This window comes from Balaenoptera musculus, chromosome 2 (assembly GCF_009873245.2).
Source record: "Balaenoptera musculus isolate JJ_BM4_2016_0621 chromosome 2, mBalMus1.pri.v3, whole genome shotgun sequence".
Taxonomy (NCBI): Eukaryota; Metazoa; Chordata; class Mammalia; order Artiodactyla; family Balaenopteridae; genus Balaenoptera; species Balaenoptera musculus.
This window is the reverse complement of record NC_045786.1, coordinates 114,613,849-114,638,319: the sequence shown is the minus strand read 5'-3', so window position 1 is coordinate 114,638,319 and position 24,471 is coordinate 114,613,849. Positions and strand designations below refer to the sequence as shown.

Sequence of the window (24,471 nt, the reverse complement as noted above, 5' to 3'; positions counted from 1 at the left end):
AAGACACTGTCTTTCTGAAAACAAGGATTAGAGCTGGATGAATACACCCTTTTCACAAACCTTCCTCATGTCTCTGTTGGGTCATCATAAGCAGCTTGTTCTTCCAGAGTTAAATACAAAAGCTACTGATTATCAGTTCTGAACGCCCTCAGTTAGGCATCAGGACAATTAATAGGGACAGAAACTTTAAAAAACATGTAAATAAATCATTTCACCAAAAGAGGCTGTAATAAAAAAAAATAATGAACAAAGGCAAACTTTCTATAGAAATATTATTTAGGTTGCCACTTGGGCACTCTGGCTTTCCAATATGAAAAATCAGAAGCTTGCCACATTCCACGTAATTACAGGACTTTCAATATTTATATAATTATATAATTACAAACAAGAGAGATAAGCACATTACAAAAAAAGAGAAAGATGGCCCATTTCTATGAAACCAATTTCCCATGAAAATTTGTAATATTTAAAACTATATAATTCATAAGGAAGCTCCTGATATATAGAAGCTAGCAAAATGTGCAAATAGAGGAGCAAACTGTTGGTTTTAATGTCTGGACATCTTTATTAGGCTGTAGAATTTATTCTGTGATTTCTCAGTTCTAATACAAGACCTAATTTCTCACATAGTACTGTTAAGAGCAAACATCTACCCTGACACTGGCGCAGTCCTCCTTTCCCTCTGCACTATGCAGGAATACTGGAAAAGTACACACGTGACACAGCAGCTGATCATGCTTTCTCTTCTCTGTGGAAAGGTACAGGTTGTAGTTACCATCCAAGGCAGCCATAGCTACTACTGAAGCAAGAGGGCCGTCCTCTCATTATATCCTAGGTGACCTAAACACAGGGAAGGCAGAAGTGAAACCTACTCCTAAACTCACTGCTGTTTAAAAATAAGCCAGGAAATATATATCCGCTCTCTTCCACAAAAAAAAAGAATGGCAATATGTAGTGAATATCTGATTGCTGCACACAATTCCTCTAAATGCTGCTTTTTTTGAAATTTAAAAATACCTAGGGATAACTCAGAACAGTACTCAAGTATTCACAGCTAATTTCAACAGGGGGTGCTTCAGATATCTTATTTTCACACCAATTTCAATGCATTTCAATTTAAGAATTTTACTGTATGATTTAATAACCTGGGATACACATCTGCATTTTCTCATCCATAACATACATTTCCACTGTTCAGCATGCCTTTCCCACCTTGCTCACTGGCACACTCATTGACTTGCTCTGCATTCTTTCAAATCTCCCCACAAAAACTGTTCTTTGTCCTATGCTTCACTTCACCTTGTGTATATATCTATTATAGCATTCATCTAATTACATTTGCATTTTTTGTACATTTATCTACCCAATAGATGGCAAATTTCTTTTCCTTTTAGCATTTCCAGCATGTAGTATATAAGATCTTATTATATTTTCAGTGAATATAAATATTGAAAAAAAACAAAGATATCCTTGTCTACTTATTGTTCAAAAAGTAAATTTTTATAAATGTAAATCATATCATATAAAGATATGGTTTATTTAATTTAGGTTGACCTACCATGTATATCCCCATGAATAGAAAACTTTATTCTCTTAACTGAAATAATCAATTTGGCTTTACTGAATTTCATATTCCACATACTAATTCCAGTTTTACATCACCTCATAATTGATACACCTCATAAATAAAGGTAAAACCTTAAAAGTAAAAATAAGGTTTTTTAAAACCTCTTCTATCCTCACTTACCACTCCTACAGTTTACTTGAAATAGTTTAAAACTGTAGTCCATGCCATATTTTGGATTTTTCCTGTTGTATATAACATATTTTGAGAATCCTTTCTCAACGCATATCACAATTAAAATCATCTTATCACTGCTTAAATTTATCTATAAATTTTAAGGCATATTGGCTACCACTGGTTCTTATACATTATCTTTCCTTCTTTTGAGATCTGTTTTACTTTTCTTTAGGCTATAATACTTCTTCAAGTAAGGATAAATAGGAACTTTCGTAGACTTACTTGTTAAAAAACAAAAGTCTTTGCTTTGCCCACTTGTATAAATGATATTTTGGATAGATATAGGATTCTTAGATTGCAGTATTTCCCTGTAAGATTTATTAATATAGTTGCACTGTACTACTATCAGTTTTGCAGGTGAGAAATTTAATACAAGTATGATGCTCTTTCCTTTGCAAACCATTATTCCTATGCTGGAAAGGAAACATTTTCTCTTCACCAACAGAGTACAGATATTTTAGCCAGATATATCTATACATTTAACATATGTAAATAAATTTACATATGAGTAAAAAATTTATTCTACCCAGTCCTTGCGATGTACTTTCATTTTGATAACTTGAGTTTTTCTTTGGTTCAAGTGAATTTTCATCTATTATCTCTTTGAATATGGTTTCCCTTACATCTACTCCTTTCACTTCTAGAGTTACTCCTGTTTTCTACACACTAGGTTTTCTTTGTCTAGCATTTCACTCTAATTCTTTGTTTTCTCCCTTTGTTCTTCCAGATCACTAGATTTTTGTCCCTGATCATTCTGTTGTTCAAATCTCCTATGATATCTTTTTTTTAATGCTGGTCTATTTTGATCACTCCCTCAAAATATCTGACCCTTCATAAGAAGTCTTGTTTTAATTTTTAAGTTTTCTTCTTGTACTAAAACGGCTTCAATTGGAGCCAACTGTGTGGTAGAATATGGTCTTTCTCCATGCAGCAATCAAATTCTCTGAACTACATGTGGACTCTCAAGCCTATTCACATCAGCCCAAATGGGTTCCCTCAGCACATTTAAAACTACAGCAGTGTATTTGGAAGAGTGGTGATGAGCAAGATTTAGTAAGTAGTTTCTTCATTAGGCAGATTGGCAAGTTTCTCTTAGGGCATGATCATTAACTGGACAGAGATAGCTTCTTTCCAAGACAAGAGGGCCTACTGGAGCTCTGGTATTCAGGGCAAAAACAACTTTTATTCCACCACTTCTTTTCCTATCATTCATTCAAACTTTTAAAAGTTGTATTTGTTTTCCTTTTGTACAAATGGCAAATAGTCCTCCTTTTGGGTCATAATATTGACTCCATAGGGAGTTAGTATTGATCCTGCAGGGTTCATTGAACTTTGTCCTATCCTTATCAATGACCTCCAGTCCCAGTAATTTGAACTTATGCACTTCATTCATTAAATACTCCAAGAGCCTCCAAGCCAGTCTTTCCTACCTTCCTACACCTGCCCTAGTTAACTCTATTAAAACCTGTGAGATTACTTTCCTCCAACTCTGGTATTATCAAGTCACACATTTTATCATTCCTCCAGGAAAAAAATCATCAGAACTGCCTTATTTCTATCATACCAAGTACAACCTCCTTTGCTTCACTTTCAAGAGTCCACTCTCTGACATCAGAGTTGTCCATAGGCTGATCAACCATTTTGGGAAACCCCTCCATGGGATGTAAAAAGTTCTGATCTTTGGCAATGGGTGCAGAAGTCTGGCAGCGGGGAGTACAAACTCATATGGTAGTCCAAAAAATAGGGCTGAAAGCAATACTGGTTTTAGTATCTGACGGACACAGCAAAATTATCTGCCTTTTCCTCTGCAGTTGCCGCTTTTTCCTCTGGCCACTAATTTAGCAACCATGATTTGTGGTTCACAATCATGGATCATTCATCATTGCATCACTCCCAGTGATGCAACTTAAGTTCAACAAAAGTACACTGTCAATGTTAACAGTTCATCTCTGACTTCCTCTGTGCAGTAATTGTTGTGCTTTGTATCAAGATAGTGCTAGTTTAATGCTTAACACAGTGAATATTATGAACATGCTTTCTAAGAGTTCAGATAATGAAAATGAGAATGACAATCCCAATGCCAGCATGACCGAGACATCACCAAAAATGAAGGCTAAACGAGAGGACACATGCACACGTAGATTAGGCAGATAAACAATCAAAACAGAACATACTGTAAGATATGCAGAGAGAATTTGGGGTTGGGCATGCTGGAGAGCAAGATGTGAAAGAACATATGGAAACAATCTCCCAAGTCTGGGGTGAGACAGGCAAGTGTTTCTAAATCAATCAAAAGGGTTTTTTTCATTTTTTTTGTCTCCCCAAATCACACCAATAATAATAAATTACATCAGGCTGCATTAGCCTGGGCATACTACACAAAACAGACACAAATTATTGTTTTGTTTCCTTGACTGTTCTATGAAACTGAGTAAAATTACCTATTTTGGCTCAGAGGCTGCAACTACGGATAAACAAAAAGGGATTTTGATAAGAGTTGTGCCGGCCCCTTACAGTGTAGTGCTGACTTTGCCAGCACTTAATGGCAATCACGCTTTCTATACCATGTCAAGTGATGTGCCAAGTCAGAGCAACAAAAATCATCCCCCCTACTTATTAGGTATTTTCATTTGACAAATCGAGTTTCAAATTGTCTTCTTGATTTCTATGAGGGTTTTAAACCGTAGAAAACATAAAACAAAAGATTGTTGATATCTTGTCCAAATATAAACTAGACTTTTCTCATTTATCTGGATATTAGGCAGACAGTGTAAATGCAAATTTCGGCAGTTTCTTTTCAGTCTATAAACTTCTTCCCAAATAAAATGAAAAGATCTTACCTGTCAAATGTCCCTCACACCTTGTATGCAATACTTCTAACACAGGGGTATGATATGTTTACCCGTGATACTGAGGCTTTTATAACGAAAGTTTTTGTTCACTTTTGATTCTCTCAAAACATGCAAAATTATTTAATGAGATTCTTTACTTTATAGAAATGGAGGTAGACAGCCTCCTTAGATATGTGCCTGTGATGGCTATCATTGTTGCTGGCCATAGAAAAGATATTAAAAGGCTGGCCTGTAATAAAATCATATTTTCAAAGTACAGGACAAAAAGAATGTCCTTCTATGATTTGGAAACACAATGAGGATACTTATATGCTTTTCTCTAAAACTGTTTGGTGATCACTGAAAAAGCTATAAGGAGCCTAAAGAAGGAAGAGTGGACCACCTGAGTTGTTTAATGTTATGTGTAGGTTGTGAAAAATACTTATACGACCAAAAAACAAACAAAGAAGACCAGTTTTTGGAATAAAACCGTTTTGGAACTCAAAGTCACCAGGAAGCAGCATTATATTAGTTTCCTAGGACTACTGGAACAAATTACCAAAGATTGGGTGGGTTAAAACCACAAGAATTATTCTCTCACAGTTCTGAGGCCAGCAAGGTGTCAGTAGGATTGCTTTCTTCCAGACACTATGAGAGAGAATCTGTTTTCTGCCTTTTTCCTGGCTTCTGGTGGTGGCCAGCAATCCTTAGCATCCCTTGGCTTGTGTACACATCACTCCAATCTCTGCCTCTGTCATCATATGGTTTTCTTTCCAGTGTCTTCTGAGTCTGTGTCCAAATTTTCCTCTTATAAGGACATCAGTCATTAGATTAGGGTCCACCTTCATGCAGTATAACCTCATTTTAACTTGATTACATTTGCAAAGATTTGATTTCCAAATAAGGTCACATTAATAGGTACCAGGGATTAGAACTTAAGGATTTTTTAGGAGGACACAATTCTACCCACTACAGGCAGACAAGTTAAACAGGGCTTTCTCAATTTCTGTAGTAAACTGTAACTTATTTGGAGTCCAATTTTGAATTCATGAGTTCAAACTACTTCTGTGTTCAACTGATGCTGAGAAAGCCTTTGAGAAAATTCAACATCCATTCATGATAAAAACTCTATAGAACGTCTTTGTTGTGATAAAGAGTATCTACAAAAAATTATAGCTAACAACGCACTTAAAGATGAAAGACTGAATGCTTTTCCCCAAGATTGGGAACAAGGCAATGAAGTCCACTCTAACCACTCTTATTCAACACAGTGCTGGGAGTTCCAGTCAGTGCAATAAGGAAAGAAGAGGAAAGAAGAGACATACACATGTGAAAGGAAGAAATTAAAAAGTCCCTGTTTATAGACAAATGATGGCCAGTGTTGAAAATCCCAAGGAATCTTAAAAAACACCCCAAAACCCAAAAAACCTAGAACTAATAAGTGAGTTCATCAAGGCTGCAGGAAACAAGATAAACAAACGAAAATCATTTGTATTTCTGTATACTGGCAATATACAACTGGAAACACAAAATTAAAAACAATATTATTTACAATATTGATAATAAATACTTAAGTGTAAATCTAACAAAGCTTGTACAAGGTCTGTATGCTCAAAAAGACAACTGCTATTAAAGAAATCAAAGAAGATATAAATGGAGACACATATCGTGTTCATGGACTGTAAGATTCAAAATAGTAAAGATGTCAATTCTACTTGAATCAATCTATAGGTCAATTCCTAGCAAAATCTCAGCAGGATTTCTTGTAGATGTAGACAAGCTGATTTAAAAATTTACACAAGGTAAGGAAAGTAGAATAGCTAAAATAATTTTGAAAAGAAGAATAAAGTTGGAGTAATCACACTATTTAATTTTAAGACCTCCTATAAAGCCACAGAAATCAAGACAGTCTGGTATTGGTGAAGGGATAGACAGACAGATCCACAGAACAGATTGGCTAGTCCGGAAGTGAAGCCACACAAATACGGTTAATTGTTTTTTTGATAAAGGTGCAAAGCAATTCAACAGAGAGAGTCGAGTCCTTTAACAAATGGTGTTGGAACAATTAAACATCCATATGCAAAAAAAAAGAAAAAAAGAAAAAAAAAAGACTTCAACCTGCCACATGTTACACAAAAGTTAACTCAAAATGGATAAGTCTAAGTGTAAAATGTAAAACTATGTAACTTCTAGAAGAAAATGTAGAAGAATATCTTTATGACCTAGGATTAGGCAAAGAGTTCTTAGGATGATGCCAAAAACACAGTCCATAGATAAAATAATTGATTAACTGGAATTCATAAAAATGAAAAACGTTTGTCCCACCAAAAGTACTAAAAAAATAGCTAATAGATCAAAATTCCATCCATCAGTGGTCCCCGCAACCGGTTACATATGAGAATCACCTGGAGAACTTTTTAAAAACAGATTTTCAGGGCCTATCACAGACCTACTGAATCAGATCCTCCGAGGGAGGGCTTCAGAATCTGTATTTTTTAAAAACTCTACAGGTAATTTTGATACACAGCTGATCCACAGACTATCATTTGGAAACAACTGTTATAACAAGAGAACACAGGATTGAGAGCACAGCAGATGGAATAGCTCTGAATAGAAGGAGGGATGTCACCTCCTCTGAGACATAAGGAAAGCAAATAAGGATGAGGTTGAGAGATCATACTTACTAGACCCATTTTCTCTGTGAAGTAAGATACAAGTTTATCCTCTCAGAGAGAAAGAGGAAGAGCACCGGAATTAAGACCTCTAAAAGAATAGTGGAAGTTAGAAACGGTTGTTGCAGAGATCATGCTAAAAGAATCGCTAAGGGGCACTGAGGACAAAATTAAGGTTGAAGATAAAGCCACAATCACAGCAACTGGCTTAACTGGGTAATTATTTTTTATAGCAGTTTAGGATTAAGAATGAAGAAATTGTACTGTATATACTTTGATGTCACCGCAATAACATAATGGTGACAAATTTGTGATGTATCTATAATTCAGACCACATTTGAACCTCGCTTATGCCACAATTTCCCAAACTGAGTGACAGGAAACTCGCAACCGATGTTAACTTGTGCTAAGGGAACAAAGGGTCCCTTGGTCTTATAAGTGTCCCTGCTGTACTTTAAATCTCTTTTAGAAATGCACAAAGAACATTAGAATATTAAAGACTTTGAGAAATCTCACAAAGAAATGTGTTTAATCTTGTTTAATAAGTATGCAAACTTATTTTCTGGGGAAGACTGCTTTTCAACACACTTATTAACATTCCCTCACTACGTTACTTGCAGTTTTGGAAACTGGGAACAAAATATCGATTTATCACATTGTATTTGATCTATTTGATGCAAGATATTCAGGTAAAAAATTCCAAGATTCCAAGTTTCCAAACATTCTCAAAATTCTATAATTAACTAAACATATTTTTATGTAGATTTTATTATATTTTTTAAAGATTTTTTTTGATGTGGACCATTTTTAAAGTCTTTATTGAATTTGATACAGTACAGCTTCTGTTTTATTTTTTTTAAAGTCTTTATTGATTTTGTTACAATATTGCTTCTGTTTTTATATTTTTGGTTTTTTGGCCCGAGGCATGAGGGATATTAGCTCCCCGACCAGGGATCAAACCCGCACCCCCTGCATTGGAAGCCGAAGTCTTAACCACTGGACCTCCAGGGAAGTCCCCTTCATGTAGATTTTAAATGTATTTCTAACAATAATGTTGGACAAAGCACTAGGACATCCTGGATACCTAAAAAGTCCTTTCTTAAATCACAAATTAATGGAACACAACCAACAACAAACTCCTTAACTTATCACAAAGAATTATAGTCAAGGTCCAACCATTACTGCAGATTTTGGCATGAGGCAGGTCCATCTTAATCCACTTCCAATGATTTTTACTATTAAGTTGTTATAGATAATAAACAATTAAAGAAAGGAGAAAGGTGAAGAAAATGAGATTGTACATTTTTCTTTTGGCAATGCATCTCTGGGGGAAATAAAGGTGAATGAGGTTAGTAATCCGCAGCTCTATTTTACTGGAGAAATGGGGGTGAGACCTTAGTCCTCTGAGGCCTAAAGAGTTAAGAAAGAATTTCTGATAGGTTGTTAGGTGATCTGACATAAGCTTACTGTGGGCAGAGCTAAGGATATGTACCTTATGTGTTAAAGTGAGAGGATGAAAAATAGCCCAAGATATTATCTCTACTTTCTCACTTTTCATTCATTCATTCATTCAACCTCACAAACTGAGGTTTGCTTCCATCAAAATATGAAAAGTTAAGGTGAAAACAATATTCAAACTGTTTACGTGTATGAATACATATCCTTCCTACACTGTATTTTTTTTTCTGTATTTCAGATGTATCCTCCTTTGACACAGGTCTCCCTTTAACTACCGCTCCATCTCTGTAGTTATACAGCAAACTGATACTTGTTTACATTATCTTTACTTTCTCATTACACATTTTCTCTTCAGCTTACTCCCCCAGAGCATTTATACCCATTGTTCCACTGAAAATGCTCCTACTGAGGTCACCATATAAGTCTCCACACAGTCAAATCCAGCGAAAAGTATTTTTCTTCATTTCACTAGATGGACTATACAGCAATTGAAAGAGTTGACCCTATCCCTCTCTGACTTGAAAATTTCCTTGATTTCCTAGCTACTCCACTCTCCTGTGTCTTCCTACTCTCCTTTGCTGTTCCTTTTCTCTCCTCTCCTTCACCTCAAATATGTTAGAATGACACAGGGCTTCATCTTGTTCCTCTTCTCTATCTGTATTCTTCCCTTAATACTCTAATCTAGACCCATGGCCTATTAACCATGTATATAGATGACTCTAAAAATTTACATCCCCCGTCCTGGCTTCCTCTCTGAGAACCCCAAATGTCTGTACCTAACTGCTACCATGGTATATTCAAAGTGACTAAAGTGAAAACTAACATAGCCCATCGAAAACTTTGAGTTCTACCCTATCTCTTCTCATCTTTCCTACCTCAATTGCAATACTACCGTTCGCCCAGCCTAAAATCAGAACACTGATCCTTGAATCTTCTCTTTCCTTTAAGTTACTCCCCCAAGCACCCCCCACCAATGAACACAATCACCATCACTATGATAGCCAAACACAGAATGCAAACATAAAAGTACTTTCAGCCGTTGTCTTGAACCCATCTACTCTTTCTACTTCTTAACACCCTAATCTAAGCCACTATCATCTCTCATCTAAGCTAATATAATAGTCTCCTAATGGTTCTCCCTGCTTCTATTCCTACCCTTTACAAACTCTATTACACATAGTAGTAGCCAGCATGATCTTCTTAAACCTTAAATTATGTCTCTCATTTGCTATTAAACACCACTGATACATACTTATCATAAATCCAAAGTCTTATCAATGTAAAAGTCACTTTAAAAACATAATAAAGTTCCAGCTTACCTTTTATTCCCCCAAGTTTTAAAAATGTGGTAAAATACACATAACAAAATTTATCGTCTTAACTATTTTTAAGTGTACAGTTCAGTGGTATTAAACATATTCATAATGTTCTGCAATCATCACCACCATCCATAGCCATAATTTTTTACATTATGTAAAACTGAAACTCTATGCCCGTTAAATAATAACTCTCTATTTCCCTCCACCCCCAAGCCCCTGGCAACCACCATTCTACTTTGTTATGATTTTGACTACTCTAAGTATCTCATCTAAGTGGAATCATAAAGTATTTGTCTTTTTGTGACTGGCTTATTTCATTTACCATAATGTCCTCAAGGTTCATTCATGTTGTAGCATGTGTCAGAATTTCCTTCCTTTCTAGGGGTGAATAATATTCAATTGCATGTATTCACCACATTTTGCTTATCCATGGACACTTGGGCTGCTTCCACATTTTACCTATTTTGAAGAATGCTTCTATGAACATGGGTATAAAAATATCTCTTGAGACCCTGCTTTCAATTATTTTGGCTACATACCCTGAAGTGGAATTGCTGGATCATATGGTAGTTTTACTTCTGATTTTTTGAGGAATACCATACTGTTTTCCACAGCGACTGAACCATTTTACATTCTCACTAACAGTGCACAAGGGTTCCAATTTCTCCACATCCTCACCAATGCTTATTATTTTGTCTTTTTTTTTTTTTTGATAGTAGCCATCCTAATGAGTGTGAGGGAGTGTATCATTGTAGTTTTGACTTGCATTTACCTAATGATTAGTGATGCTGAGTATCTTTTCATGTGCTTATTGGTTATTTGTATACCTTCTTTGGAGAAATGGCTATTCAAGTCCTTGCCCTTTTTTTAATTGGGTTGTTTTGGTTTTTTGCTGTTGAGTTTTAGAAGTTCTCTATATATTCTGGATATTAATTCCTTATTAATCATCGATATATGATTTGCAAATATTTTCTCCCATTCTATGCAGTCTTTTTACTCTGTTGGTATTGTCTTTTGATGAACAATTAAATAAAATTTTAATGAAATCCAACTTATCAATTTTTTCTTTGGTACCTATGTTTTTTAGATTCATATCCAAGAAATCACTGCCAAATTCAATGACATGAAGCCTTTGCCCTATGTTTTCTTCTAAAAATTTTATGATTTTACCTGTTATATTTAGGTCTTTGGTCCACTTTGAGTTAATTTTTATATGTGATGTTAGGTAAGGGTCCAACTTCATTCTTTTGGGTGTGGATATCCAGTTTTCCCAGAATCATTTATTGAAAATACTGTCCTTTCCCCACTGAATGGTCTTGGCACCGGTGTCCAAATTCATTTGGTTATATATATACATGAAGGTTTATTTCTGGGCTCTTTTATTCTACTCTATTGGTCTATATGTCTGTCTTTGTGCCAGTAACACAGTGTTTTGATTACTACAGCTCTGTAGTAAGTTTTGAAATCAGGAATTTTGAGTACTTTGCTCTTTTTCAAGATTGTTTTGACTATTTGGTTCCCTTGAGATTCCATATGAATTTTAGGATGGGTTTTTCTATTTCTGCAACAAATGTTATTGGGATTTTGATAGGGATTTTTCTTTGACTCTGTAGATTGTTCTGGGTAGTATTCTTTAACAATATTAAGTTTTCTAATCCATGAACATGGGATGTGTTTCCATTTATATATGTCTTCTTTAATGTCTTTCATCAAATTTCTTTTGTAGCTTTCATTGTACAAGTCTTTCCTCTCCTTGGTTAAGTTAAATGCTAGGTATTTTATTCTTTTTGATGCTATTATAAATGGAATTATTTTCATAATTTCCTTTTGAGATTGCTCATGGTTAGTATATAAAAATGGAACTGATATTTGTATGTTGACTTGGAATTTTGTTACTCTGTTGACTTATTAGCTCTAATGGTGTTCTGGTGGACTCTTTAGGGTTTTCTATGTATAAGATCATGATCATCTGCAAAAAAGAGATCCAGCTTAACTTTCAGATCTAATTTTATATATGTATTCCCCCCTCACTCACTGTGTTCCAGTCATTTTGAATTTCTTCCTATTTACTCACTATATCATGTATATTCCTGCCTCAGAATGTTTATTTTATCAACTCCCCCACCCCCAAATGCTCTTCCCATAAGTTCTTGTCTGCCAAGTTCATTGCCATTCAGCTGTTCTTATTCTAGCTTCCTGAGGTAGAATCTTAGAATATTTGCTTTCGGCCTTTTTGCTTTTCTAATAAATACATTTTAAGTATATCACTTTCCCTCTATGGTCTGTTTGAGTTGCAAAGTTCTCTCTCTCTCTAACTCCCCCTGCCCCCACTGTGTGTGTGTGTGTGTGTGTGTGTGTGTGTGTGTGTGTGTGTGTGTGTGTGTGTGTATCAGGTGGTTAACTATATTGTTGAAATCTTCTATATCCTTTCTGATTTTGATTTGTTTGTTCTATCAATTACTGAGAAAGATGTGTTAAAATCTACCACATGATTGTAAATCTGTCTATTTCTCCTTTCAGTTCCATCAATTTTCACTTTATATATTCTGAAACTACTACTGGGTGTATATAGATTTAGAATTGTTATATTTTCTTTATATTTATCAATGTTAGATATCCTTTATTTCTAATATAATGCTTCTTAAAGTCCACTTTGTTTGCTATGAATATAAATACCTCAGCTTTATTTTAATACCTGCATAATGTTTCTTTTGTCACTCTTGACTTTCAGCTTTTTGTACCATTATAATTTAAGGTGTATTTCTTATAAGCAGTACACAGCTGGGTTTTGTTTTATTACATAGTCTGACAATCTCTGCTTTTTAATTAGAATATTTGTCCTTTTCATTTAGCAAACTACCCTTATTACAATTATGTTTACAATTTTAATCTTGATTTCCATCTGATCCATTTTTTGCATTCCTTTTCTCTCCTTTATCATCATCTTTTGGATCATTCAATATATTCTATTATACCACCAACCTCCTTTAGTAGTTCCTAAGTATACATTGTTTCCTCTCTGATCTTTATTATTTCCTTCCTTCAGCTGACTTTAGGTTTTGTTTGTTCTTCTTTTTCTAATTCTTTTAAGTGGTAGCTTAGGTTGTTTATTTGAGATTTTTCTTCTTTTTAAGGAAGGCCTGTATTGCTATGAACTTCCCTCTAAGAACTGCTTTTGTTGCATCACATAGATTTTGTATGGTTGTGTTTTCATTTTCATTTGTCTCAAGGTATTTTTAAATTTCTGCTTTGATTTCATTGTTGTTCCTAAGCATGCATTGTTTAACATCCTTTTTCATGGTTATCTTAGAGATTCTAACTTTTCTAACTTGTTTTCCTGAATTTTAACTAATATGAACAGTTACTTTTATCAGTGATGCTTAGACATTTTGAGTACATTACATGCTTGCTGGCGTTAGGGTTACTTTTGCCATGCATTTTAGTTATAAATACATTTTAAACCTTAGAAGGCATTATTGTTGTTGTTTTTGAATAGGCTACATTAAGTCAATATTTTAATGTTTCTCAGTACACTTATCCTTTTGGTTGCTCTTCATTCCTTCCTACATTTCTCTGTTTATGTTTGGAATTGTTTTCCATTTACCTGAAGAACTCCATTTACTATTTCTTTCAATGCAGACAAGCAAGTGACTAATTCTCTAAGTTTTTGTCCTTTCACTTTGAAGGATATTAAACTGGGCATAGAATTCTACATTGGCAACTTTTTCCAGAGCTTTAATTATGTCATTCTACTCTCTTCTGGTTTCCATTATTTCTACTGAGAAGGCAGCAGTCAGTCTTATTGTTGTTCTTTGAACAAACCATTTTCCTTAGTCTGCTTTTAAGATTTTCCTCCTTCTCTCTGAAGTTCATAACTTTTACTATGCTGTGTCTATGTGTGGTTTTCATTTATTTATCCTGCTGGAAATTCTTAGAACTTCATGAATTTGTGGTTTGAAAGTATTCCATCAGTTTTGGGAAAATCTTGGTTGTTATCTCTTCAACTATTGCTTCTGTGCCACTGTTTTCCTCATCTCCTTCACTGACTCCAATTACACATATACTGGGCTATTTAAATTTCACCTGTCTTCTCAGATACATTTTTTTCTCACCCAAATTTCTTTGTATCTCTGTGCTTCAATTAAAAAATTTACAGTGAATCTGTTATTTAGTTTACTAATCTTGGCTTCTGCCCCTAAACCAATCTAATAAGTTTGCAATTTCAGATATTGTATTCTTCAGTTCTAGAATTTCCAATTGATCCTTTTATAGAGGTTCCAATTTTCTGGTGAAATACTTAATCTGTTTATCTGCTTTCTCTTTCATTTTCTCTATCTTTTTGAATATTTCAATCATAGCTATTATTTCTTTTTCCAATTTATCCCTCCCCCCCTTATCCCCTGGTAACCATAAGTTTGTTTTCTACACCTGTAACTCTATTTCTGTTTTGTAGGTAAGTTCATTTATACCTTTTTTAGATTCCACATATAAGCAATATCATATGACATTTGTCTTTCTCTGTCTGACTTAACTTCACTCAGTATGACAATCTCTAAGGTCCATCCATGTTGCTGCATGTGCCATTATTTCATTCTTTGTTATGGCTGAGTAATATTCCATTGTATATATGTACCACATCTTCTTTATCCATTCTTCTGTTGATGGACATTTAGGATGCTCCCATGTCCTGGCTATTGTAACTAGTGCTGCAATGAACATTGGGGTGCATGTATCTTTTCGAATTATGGTTTTCTCCAGATATATGCCCAGGAGTGGGATTGCTGGATCATATGGTAGCTCTATTTTTAGTTTTTTAAGGAAACTCCATACTGTTCTCCATAGTGGCCGCACCAATTTACATTCCCACCAATAGTGCAGAAGGGTTCCTTTTCTCCACACCCTCTCCAGCAGTTATTGTTTGTAGGTTTTTTTGATGATGACCATTCTGACTGGTGTGAAGTGATACCTAATTGTAGTTTTGATGTGCATTTCTCTAATAATTAGGGATGTTGAGCATCTTTTCATGTGCTTTTTAGCCATCTGTAAGTCTTCTTTGGAAAACTGTCTATTTAGATCTTCTGCCCATTTTTTTAATTGGGTTGTTTTTTGATACTGAGCTGCATGAGCTGTTTGTACATTTTGGAGATTAATCCCTCGTCAGTTGCTTCATTTGCAAATATTTTCTCCCATTCTGAGGGTGTTCTTTTCATTTTGTTTATGGCTTCCTTTGCTGTGCAAAAGGTTTTAAGTTTACTTAGGTTCTATTTGTTTACTTTTGTTTTTATTTCCTTTACTCTGGGAGACGGACTGAAAAAGATTTTGCTGTGATTTATGTCAAAGAGTGTTCTGTCTATGTTTTCCTCTAAGAGTTTTATAATATCCAGCCTTACACTTAGGTCTTTAATCCATTTTGAGTTTATTTTTGTGTATGGTGTTAGGGAATGTTCTAATTTCATTCTTTTACATGTAGCTGTCCAGTTTTCCCAGTACCAGTTGTCGAAGAGACTGTCTTTTCTCCATTGTGTGTGTGTATATATATTATATATATATATATTTATTTTTTAATAAGAGAAAATTTTTATTTCAAACAGGGTCAGTGATATGTATGCTATAGCAAAGGCTGGTTGTAACAGTAGTTTCATTTCAAACCTGAATTGACGCACAAATGTAACACTGTTTAATGATCAATTACTGCTAAAATGTGGATTAAATCCATCAGTCTGCCAATTCTGACATTTATTATAGACCCTATTATTTACTTTAGTAGTAGAGGGTAATTTTCATCAGAAGAAAATGAAAACAACTTTACATTTCTACTAATGTAATGAACTGTATCCCCAGTATTGCTCTGAAATTATACCCCTAGGTTGTTAAGAGAAATTCTAACTTCATCCAAATGTATTATTTAACTGATAATCTTCAGTCATCATCTACTGTTGGCTTGATGTTACTCCTCTTCTTATCTGACCCCGACAATTAAATGCCAGTGTTTCTCAACTCTTCAGCTAAGGGCTATTTTTTCTCCTACTTCTGTGCACACAGGATTAGTAAGAACTATTTTACCCAAATCAGCCTTGACTGCACTAATTCTTCCTCTTGTTGAAAGGGATCCTATGTTCACCATAAGCACTTCATTCTTAGACAGCTTTTGCACCTTTGCTGCTTTTTTGTCTCCTTCTGTGCATGCACCAAGAAGTCGTCTAAGTAGGAAATAGGAAATTTCCAATTCTGTGAAGATCTCAGGTAAAGCTCCAACTGCACCAAGCACCTTCCCCATCATTCTGTCAGCCCGGCACAAAGTGGGGTCAATTTTTGTTCCAACTCCAATAAGACCCCCTGGAGCAGCATACTGAAGATCACTGTGTTCCACAAAAAGTGATACAATTTTGGAAAAGATTGGTTTACACATAAGTTTTCCTTCACTATCTTTGGAAACAATACCAGGTCTGACTGCTATCTCCTGGCCCACCTGAAACATGTAAGTGAGTAATCAAAATATGTGGGACAACACAAAAAAATATGGAACGTTTCATGAATTTGTGTGTCATCCTTGCGCAGGGCCCATGCTAATCTTCTCTGTATCATTCCAATTTTAGTATATGTGCTGCCAAAGCGAGCACTCTCCATTGTATATTTTTGTCTCCTTTGTCATAGATTAGGTGACCATAGGGGCGTGGGTTTATCACCAGACTTTCTATCTGTTCCATTGATCTATATTTCTGTTTTTGTGCCAGTACCATACTGTTTTGATGACTGTAGCTTTGTAGTATAGTCTAAGGTCAGGGAGTCAGATTCCTCCAGCTCCATTTTTCTTTCTCAAGATTGCTTTGGCTATCTGTGGGCTTTAGTGTTTCCATATATACTGTAAAATGTTTTGTTCTAATTCTGTGAAAAATGCCATTGGTAATTTCATAGGGATTGCATTGTTATTATTAAGTCCTTGTCCATCTAACTCCATCTAATATCTGGATCAACTTTGAGGTGTTTTATATAATGTGCATTTCTCCTAGTTTTGGTCATGTAGTCTTATCTTTTTTTGTGCCTAGTAATTTTCAACTGAATGCCTGTCATTGCTTGTAAAATAATGGTAGAGATTTCAGACATTATTTATTCTGGAGGTTCAGCCTTACTTATGCCAGGCAGATGGAGTAGGAGGTGATAACATTAATTCAAACAAGAACTGTGCAGTTGTAAATGCCAGTCTGTAGCCTCTGGTTCTCATAAAACAGCTGTGAAGTCCATCCTGATTCTCAGAGACTTTCTGTTTATGTTTTTAATCTCCTAACCTGTACAGCCTCAGATGTCCTGAAGGCACTACTAAATGTGCACTTGAATTCCCCTTCCCTCAACATCACCACCAAAAATCTGCTGGTTTTTCTGTGTCCTAGCAGTGACGCTCCATGAGTATAAGGCTGGAGTTTTCAGATTTCTACGTACAGATAATCAGCAAATGCCTACAGGGTAAAAGTGACTAAAGAAATCAGTTCTCCTTTCAGATTTTTTGCTACCACTGTCTGGGGCAATTTTGTTCTCATTGCCCCCAACAGCTCTCTGATCCCTTTAAATAAATTACTTTTCTCAATTGTTCTTGAAAGGAGTGCTAGAATGTTGTAAACCACTTGATCCCACCCAGAAGCAGAAGCTAAAGCCTTTTATTTCAAAACACACTGAATTTTCATGAATAAATGATTCTCAAGAATAAAAAATCAAGGGCCAGAAGACACAACATAGAATATATACCATAAAAATTGATGAAAAAAAGAATAAAGACGTAGATTTCCAGACTGTCAAGGAATCCAACTTAAAAAACACAGATCTATTCCATGTAGACCATGTGATTAGCCACAATATGTATGAATGAGTATGCATAAATATATGAATGTATATACACATATGCATGTTAAATTTGTGCTTATCGTCTTTTCTTTAAGAGTTGAAAAGGTAAGGAATAGAAATTAAATGCAGTTTTACTACATGCCTGCATAAATTTTTAGTCATGTTATTAAAGTAGAAATCTGTCTTTGGTTTGTTTTATTATGCTTCATTCTTTCTTAGTTCTTCTGGCAAAATAATATTTCAAATTTCTTTTGGAAACCCATCTGTATTAGTCAGGATTCTCCAGAAAAACTGAACTAATAGGGTTCTAAGAAGCCCCATGATCTGCCATCTGCAAGTTGGACACCCAGGAAAACTTATGGTGTAGTTCAGTCTGGGTCTGAAGGCCTGAGGAACAGGGGAGTCAATGTTGTAAGTCCCAGCCTGAGTCTGAAGGCCTAAGAACTATGGTAGCTGATAATGCAAATCCTAGTCCAAGTGTAGGAGAAGACTGATGTCCCAGCTCAAACAGTCAGGCAGAGAAGGAACAAATTCTCCCTTCTTCTGCCTTTTGTTCTATTCAGGCCCTCAATGGATTGGATCATGCTCGCCCACATTGGGGAGGGCAATCTGCTTTACTGAGTTCAACAATTCATATGTTAATCTTATCTGGAGACATATCCAGAAATAATGCTTAGCTAAATACCTGGGCAAACTGACACATAAAATTAACCATCACACCCTCCTTCCCCACTCACAATCTAGCTTTAGGGATAGACCTGTATTGTCCTAAGGCAGTCAGTATATTTCATTCCTTTGGCCACAACAATCATTTCAGAGATAAGTAAATAAGCACATGATCCCTATTAGTCCAAGCCAAGTTAACTAGCCCCAATTCTAGGATTTCTATTTTTTATAATTTGCTTTTTCCTTTAGACTTCAACTGGGAAGCATAAAGGCTGAAGTTTCTAGCTCCATATAACCTGAAAATTAAGCTAGTATACAGAGGAAAACAAACAAAATCCAGAGATGGAATAAAACTTCAGAGAGCAAGACTTTCCTGAAGCTGAAAAAAGGAATGAACTACTGATACACGCAACATGGATGAATCTCAAAATCATCATGCTGAAAGAAGCCAGATACAAAAGAGTACATATTATATGATTCTATTAATATAACCTTCTAGAAAATGCAAATGAATTTATAGTGACAAAAAGCAGATCAGGGATTACTGGGGCCAGGGGTGGAGGGATGGTTGACTGAAATGCTCTGTATTTTTATTATGACGGACACACATCTGTCAAAATTACTGAACTGTATACCCCTACGATGGATGCAATTTACTGTATTTAAATGATACCTCAATAAAGTTGACTAAAATTACAGTTAACAACTGAACAAAAAGTAATCTCTGGAAGTTAGCCTTATCCTTGGTCTTTCGGTTATGTGAAAAATAAGCATTTTTTTTTTTAAAGAAATTTTGGGTGTGATTTTCTGATCCTTGAAACAAGCAAACCATATCTGATGCAATTATATTAGGTTTACAAAATTTACTATGGTAAGCAAATATATTAATATATTTTTGAAAGATAGTCAGTATTGGTTGAATTAAAGGACTTAAGGTGCTTAATGACTCAGCTTTCTTTTAAATAAAAAACATGGTTCTCCAATAATGCTGATTAACTCGTTTTATTTTTAATCCTAAGAAGAGAGTCCAACAAAGTTTCTTAAGGTGTTACATTGTTTCAGAGTTGTTACTTAATGATTTTCCTGATCACTGATTTAGTATTTTTTCTGTTCATGCTTACTTCAAAATTGGACATGAAATAATATGTAATTCTGCAAGTTACATTATCATACCTTTGCATAGTTACAAGCCATATCTTTGGCTTTCTCTCTTGTTTCAATTATTTTATCTTGTCTCATTTAATTTTTAGAATATTTTTTGGATCTTAACATTTTCCCATTTCCCCTTAAAGTTATATGGGAAAATATTAGTTTTAGAGAAATATGAATTTTAAAACACCCAATGCTTTATAATAAATACATTCCAAACATAGGACTGATAGCTCAAGACTCAGGAAAATGCTGTGTATGTATAGAGAATTATGGTCTTACAACTAGGGAAGTTGAAAGTGTGCTTGAGACAGATACACACATTAAATTTTTATTAAAGAATTATAAATCTTATAGAACACAAAAAGTGACTACACATGAATTATGCTGAAACTTACGTCAGAGATATGTACTACTATCTAACAAGAGCTGCCACCAGGACAAAATTGGCACACCCAATGGAAATCCTGTATCAAGTTTCAAGAGTTAAGTTAAGCAATTTGACAGTTTCTGGAACAAATGTACTCACTGCACTAAGAGAATCTTTTCTCCCTTTTACTTCCTCATTAGTAGTCACAGAAAAGAAAAAAATGGAAGATTTTAAATAAAATTATTCTTTTTCTCAGCAGTTTCATTTGCCCAAGATAGTTTTTCTGATTCAAGTTAAGTCATATACAATAAAGTATTATTATAAATCCTTACTAAAATATTTTAGTTATTTGTCATATAACTTATGCCACTTAATTTTGCTGCTTTTCCTCTGTTTCAAACATTTTAAATTGTCTTTTTCTGAATTCTTTCATATTTTAACAACTTAATTATCAGTTATTTTCCTCAAGTTTTCATTATCTTTCAGGTGATACACATTATTATTACACATAATTCCTTTAAGATACTGTCTGTAGCTGAGCATTATCCACCTAGATGGATGCCTACAACAAAATGATTCCATTTTTGAAGTAGAATATCATCTTTTTTGCAGCTTTTATGTAATAATATTAATTGCCTTTATCTTTCAATAATATAATAGGTATATTGTCAATTGCTTCTGTCTAGAAAAATGAGGTAATTATCATTTTTATTTCAAATCCCCTGAGGTGCTGAGATTAGGACACTGACAATGTGTAGCCATCATAGGATTTGAAGTATATTGTTAAAATACTATTTATATTTAAAGCTGGTAAAATCAGTGTCTGCTTTATGTTTTTCAATTCCTAACATGGTGATTTGTACTAAGCACTTAATACTTTATTTGACTTGGTGATTCTCTGATATACTAGGTTAACAACTGTCTATACAACTATCTAAAGAATTAACAACTATCTAAGGAAAATAAGACCTAGAATAGGGTTCTTATCCTGGGGCACATGGATGGGGTTGGGAGGGTAATAAACTCCTTGAAACTATAAACAAATTTCTGTGCATGTGTGTTTTTTAAGGGAAAAGCTTCAAAACCGGCATTTGCTTCTCAAAAGGGTTTAAATACATAAAATGTTAAAAACTAGTTATATGGAGAAATAAAGAACACCTATCTCTTACCAAAAGATAGAATTATTTCTTTTATACACCAAGGAGGCTTGACATTAACTGTAATCTCATGGAAATGTCTTGTTATTATAATCAAGAATTTGAATATTACAGGAATGCATCACAGAGTATATGACATCTGGCTTCAGTCTATAATTACGAGGTCTGAAAACAAAAAAATACTGAAACAAATAAATCAGTAAAAACTAAACTTCGTTAAACTAAACTGTCATACGTAAGAATACCTCAACTTTGAGAATAATAAAGTTTATACAATATGTAGGTATCATTTGAATATTATAAAATAATAAGAAATGTCCAAAATAATTACTTAAAAAGCGCATGTCCCTAAATTGGAAACAATGACCAGTGAAGCAATGATAGGCAAGTTGAAACATCAACCTATATCCAAACCACTAAAGATAATAAATTAACAAAATAATGTAATACATGTTAGACTACATTCATTTCTCTCTGAAAAGGTATTGAATTTTCATTTTCATTTTTTTCAGTAACATCTTTATATTGTGAATGAAAATACATCTGTACAATATACTGAAGAGTTTTTCACCAGCCTTTTTCCAATCAGTGAACAAAAAGCAAAACATATCTATAAAAATAATTATATATTATAATCTATAGATTATGTAAATAATGCATTATCTGATGTACACATGTAAGTATATGAAGAGATAAAATGTATAAACTAATTAAATGCTTGCAACAGAAAACTGAAGTATAAAGTTTAATTCTTTCTCTGTATTATAAAAAACCCCAGCCATCATGAAGGCCTGTGCCATTCTTAGGCCACTTTCAGGCAGACTCTGAAAAGCTGGAAAGTAAACACAGGTGTTTTAAAACTAGAGCTGCTGTCACGGACAACCACAAACACCCTTAACTCTGATGTGGCAACGCCTCTTTCCCGCCCTCTGTTTTTTAAAGCAATGCCCGAAAAGAAAATGTCAAATGTTTCACCTTTCAACACCTCAAAACAAGTAAGAGCTTAAAGTATTGTTTTGCAAACCTCTAGCAAATAGATCATTTTTTCACTACTTTTAAATCTAGCCAATTAAACACTACTTGCATAAAACAAAAGCAGAATTTTGTAAAGAATTACTACCACCCCCAACTTTACACACCCCTCTACCACCATATTTTATAGCACTTTAGTTTCTGAGAGCAAAATCTTTTGTTTGACCCCACTTAGATAGTTTGCTCTGTTGTATAATTTTTACAGAAAGTATCTGATCTTCTATAAGGTTTAACATACAAATGAGAAATAAATAAGAATTTTTTTTAAAAAAAGCAGTCAAGTACCTTTGGTTACAATGCAAGGAAAGATTTAGATTAAGAAAAATTCAAAGCTTGAAAATATGTAATTCTCTTTTAGAAAACTGTTCTAATGAATACCTAAATAGGGGTAGAAATTGTTTTCAGAGAAAAAGAGAAAGCAAAATAATTTCCAAACTGCTATAGACATGGAACTCATATTCATAAAAGGAATCAATTTTCTAATACTGAAATATCATTTAGTATACAAAGTCCCCCCATAATACTATAAAAGAGCCCCCCAAAGCAAAGATAACACTCATTAACAGTTGATGAGCTCTTACGTAACTACTGAATATAAAAACCAAGTGAATGAATTATTCACATTTTACCGTAATCATCAAGAAACAGGTGCTGTTAAAAGAATGGCCAAGTTTCTATCAGTCCAAATAAATCTTGGGGGATATTTTGAGAGGTTTAGCCCTACCCTCAGAATTCCACATATAATTCCTTTCTGCAATTCATATTATAACTGCTCTGTGAAATCATACTTGTGTATTTGAGTATTCATAATAAAACACTAGTAGTTTCTCATTGCCCGAAGTTTTTTTGTAAAGAGAGATACTTGCCTTTCAAGATGACAAGAAAATGATAAAATAAAAAGTAATCAACAGGAATAAAAATTAAGAGTGAATAACGTTTTTAATCAGTACCTAGATTTTTCAAAAATTTCCTCAGATATGTTATAATTTTTTCTTGTATTACCTTTTTCAAAATTTAAAGAACTACATCAGAGCTGCACGATATTGGCTAATCAGAGGCAATCAACTGTAAATGAGAGAAAGCAAATAAACTTTTCCATCTTGTTCCGATTCACGCATGCATTGCTTCATCTCACATGTGAAGGACATTATACAGCATTAAGGGACAAAATAATAATATTAAGTTGTGACATAAACCAACAAAGTAAAGAAATTTAGAATTATGTTTGACAGTTCTGAACTAAGTCCACTGTACTTTGGTATCACTACACATACATGATACCTACAAGCACAAAGGAGCAAGGAAAGGGCAGTGTGTCAGCCTTAGAAGTTAATTTCCTGCTTTTGTTGGTTTATATTACCATCTAATATTACGTAAACAATCTGTTTCTAGGCAATTTATTTTTTCCATGATGAGCTGAGCTCATTTGGATGCTACCTTTTAGCATATAAAAATCCAGCTTAACAGCAACAGCACAAAAACCCACAATGGAATACTATTTAAAAATCAATTTACAAAAATATAAGATATACAATATCCACTTAACTGGAAAGAACATTATTACTTATATTTTACAACCTCTCAAAAGGTAAAGGTAATTGACAACAGAATTTATTAAAAAAAACAAATGATTTACCTTAGAATACTTAGAGTTTATTAGTAATTATTTCTTGGTCTTTCTAAAGTAAAGTGATTACTTGAAAACTTATGGATCTAGATAAAAGTCAACATAAGTGACTACTAACACAAGTTAGATTCCAGAAACTTTTAAGAAGAATAAGTGAATTTTTTAAGAGGCAACTCAGAGTTAAAAGCTGATCACCATATAATGCAACAAAAATACAGGGGACATATACACTTTTTGATCAGTGATCATGACTTAAGTTCATCATCCTCTTATTCTAGTAAAAAATGAATAGTCGTTCTACTATTTAAAATGAATAATTATGTAAAAAAATTTAATTTTAAAAACTGGCACTTTTAGAAATGACAGAAAAGTTCATATATCTTCAGAGTAAAACGCACAAAAATGATTCTGGACTTAATATAGCAAGTATCAAAAGGAAATGAAGATTTAATGAAATAGCCATAAACTGCAAATAATACAGTACTGGAAATAGAATATTGGATTATACTGGGAAGACTTCTATGGGCTATATAAAATCACACTGTATGATTTT

At 34.1% G+C, this 24,471-nt stretch overlaps 1 protein-coding gene and 1 non-coding gene across 4 annotated transcripts in view; both read right to left on the bottom strand.

Annotated features, from left to right (window-relative positions):
* MIPOL1 (mirror-image polydactyly 1) overlaps positions 1-24,471 on the bottom strand; it is a 254,128-nt gene that overhangs the window by 113,225 nt on the left and 116,432 nt on the right. The window lies entirely within an intron of this gene.
* On the bottom strand, positions 16,595-16,701 carry LOC118891600. The gene has a single exon (XR_005019153.1). It is a non-coding gene; the product is annotated as a U6 spliceosomal RNA (small nuclear RNA).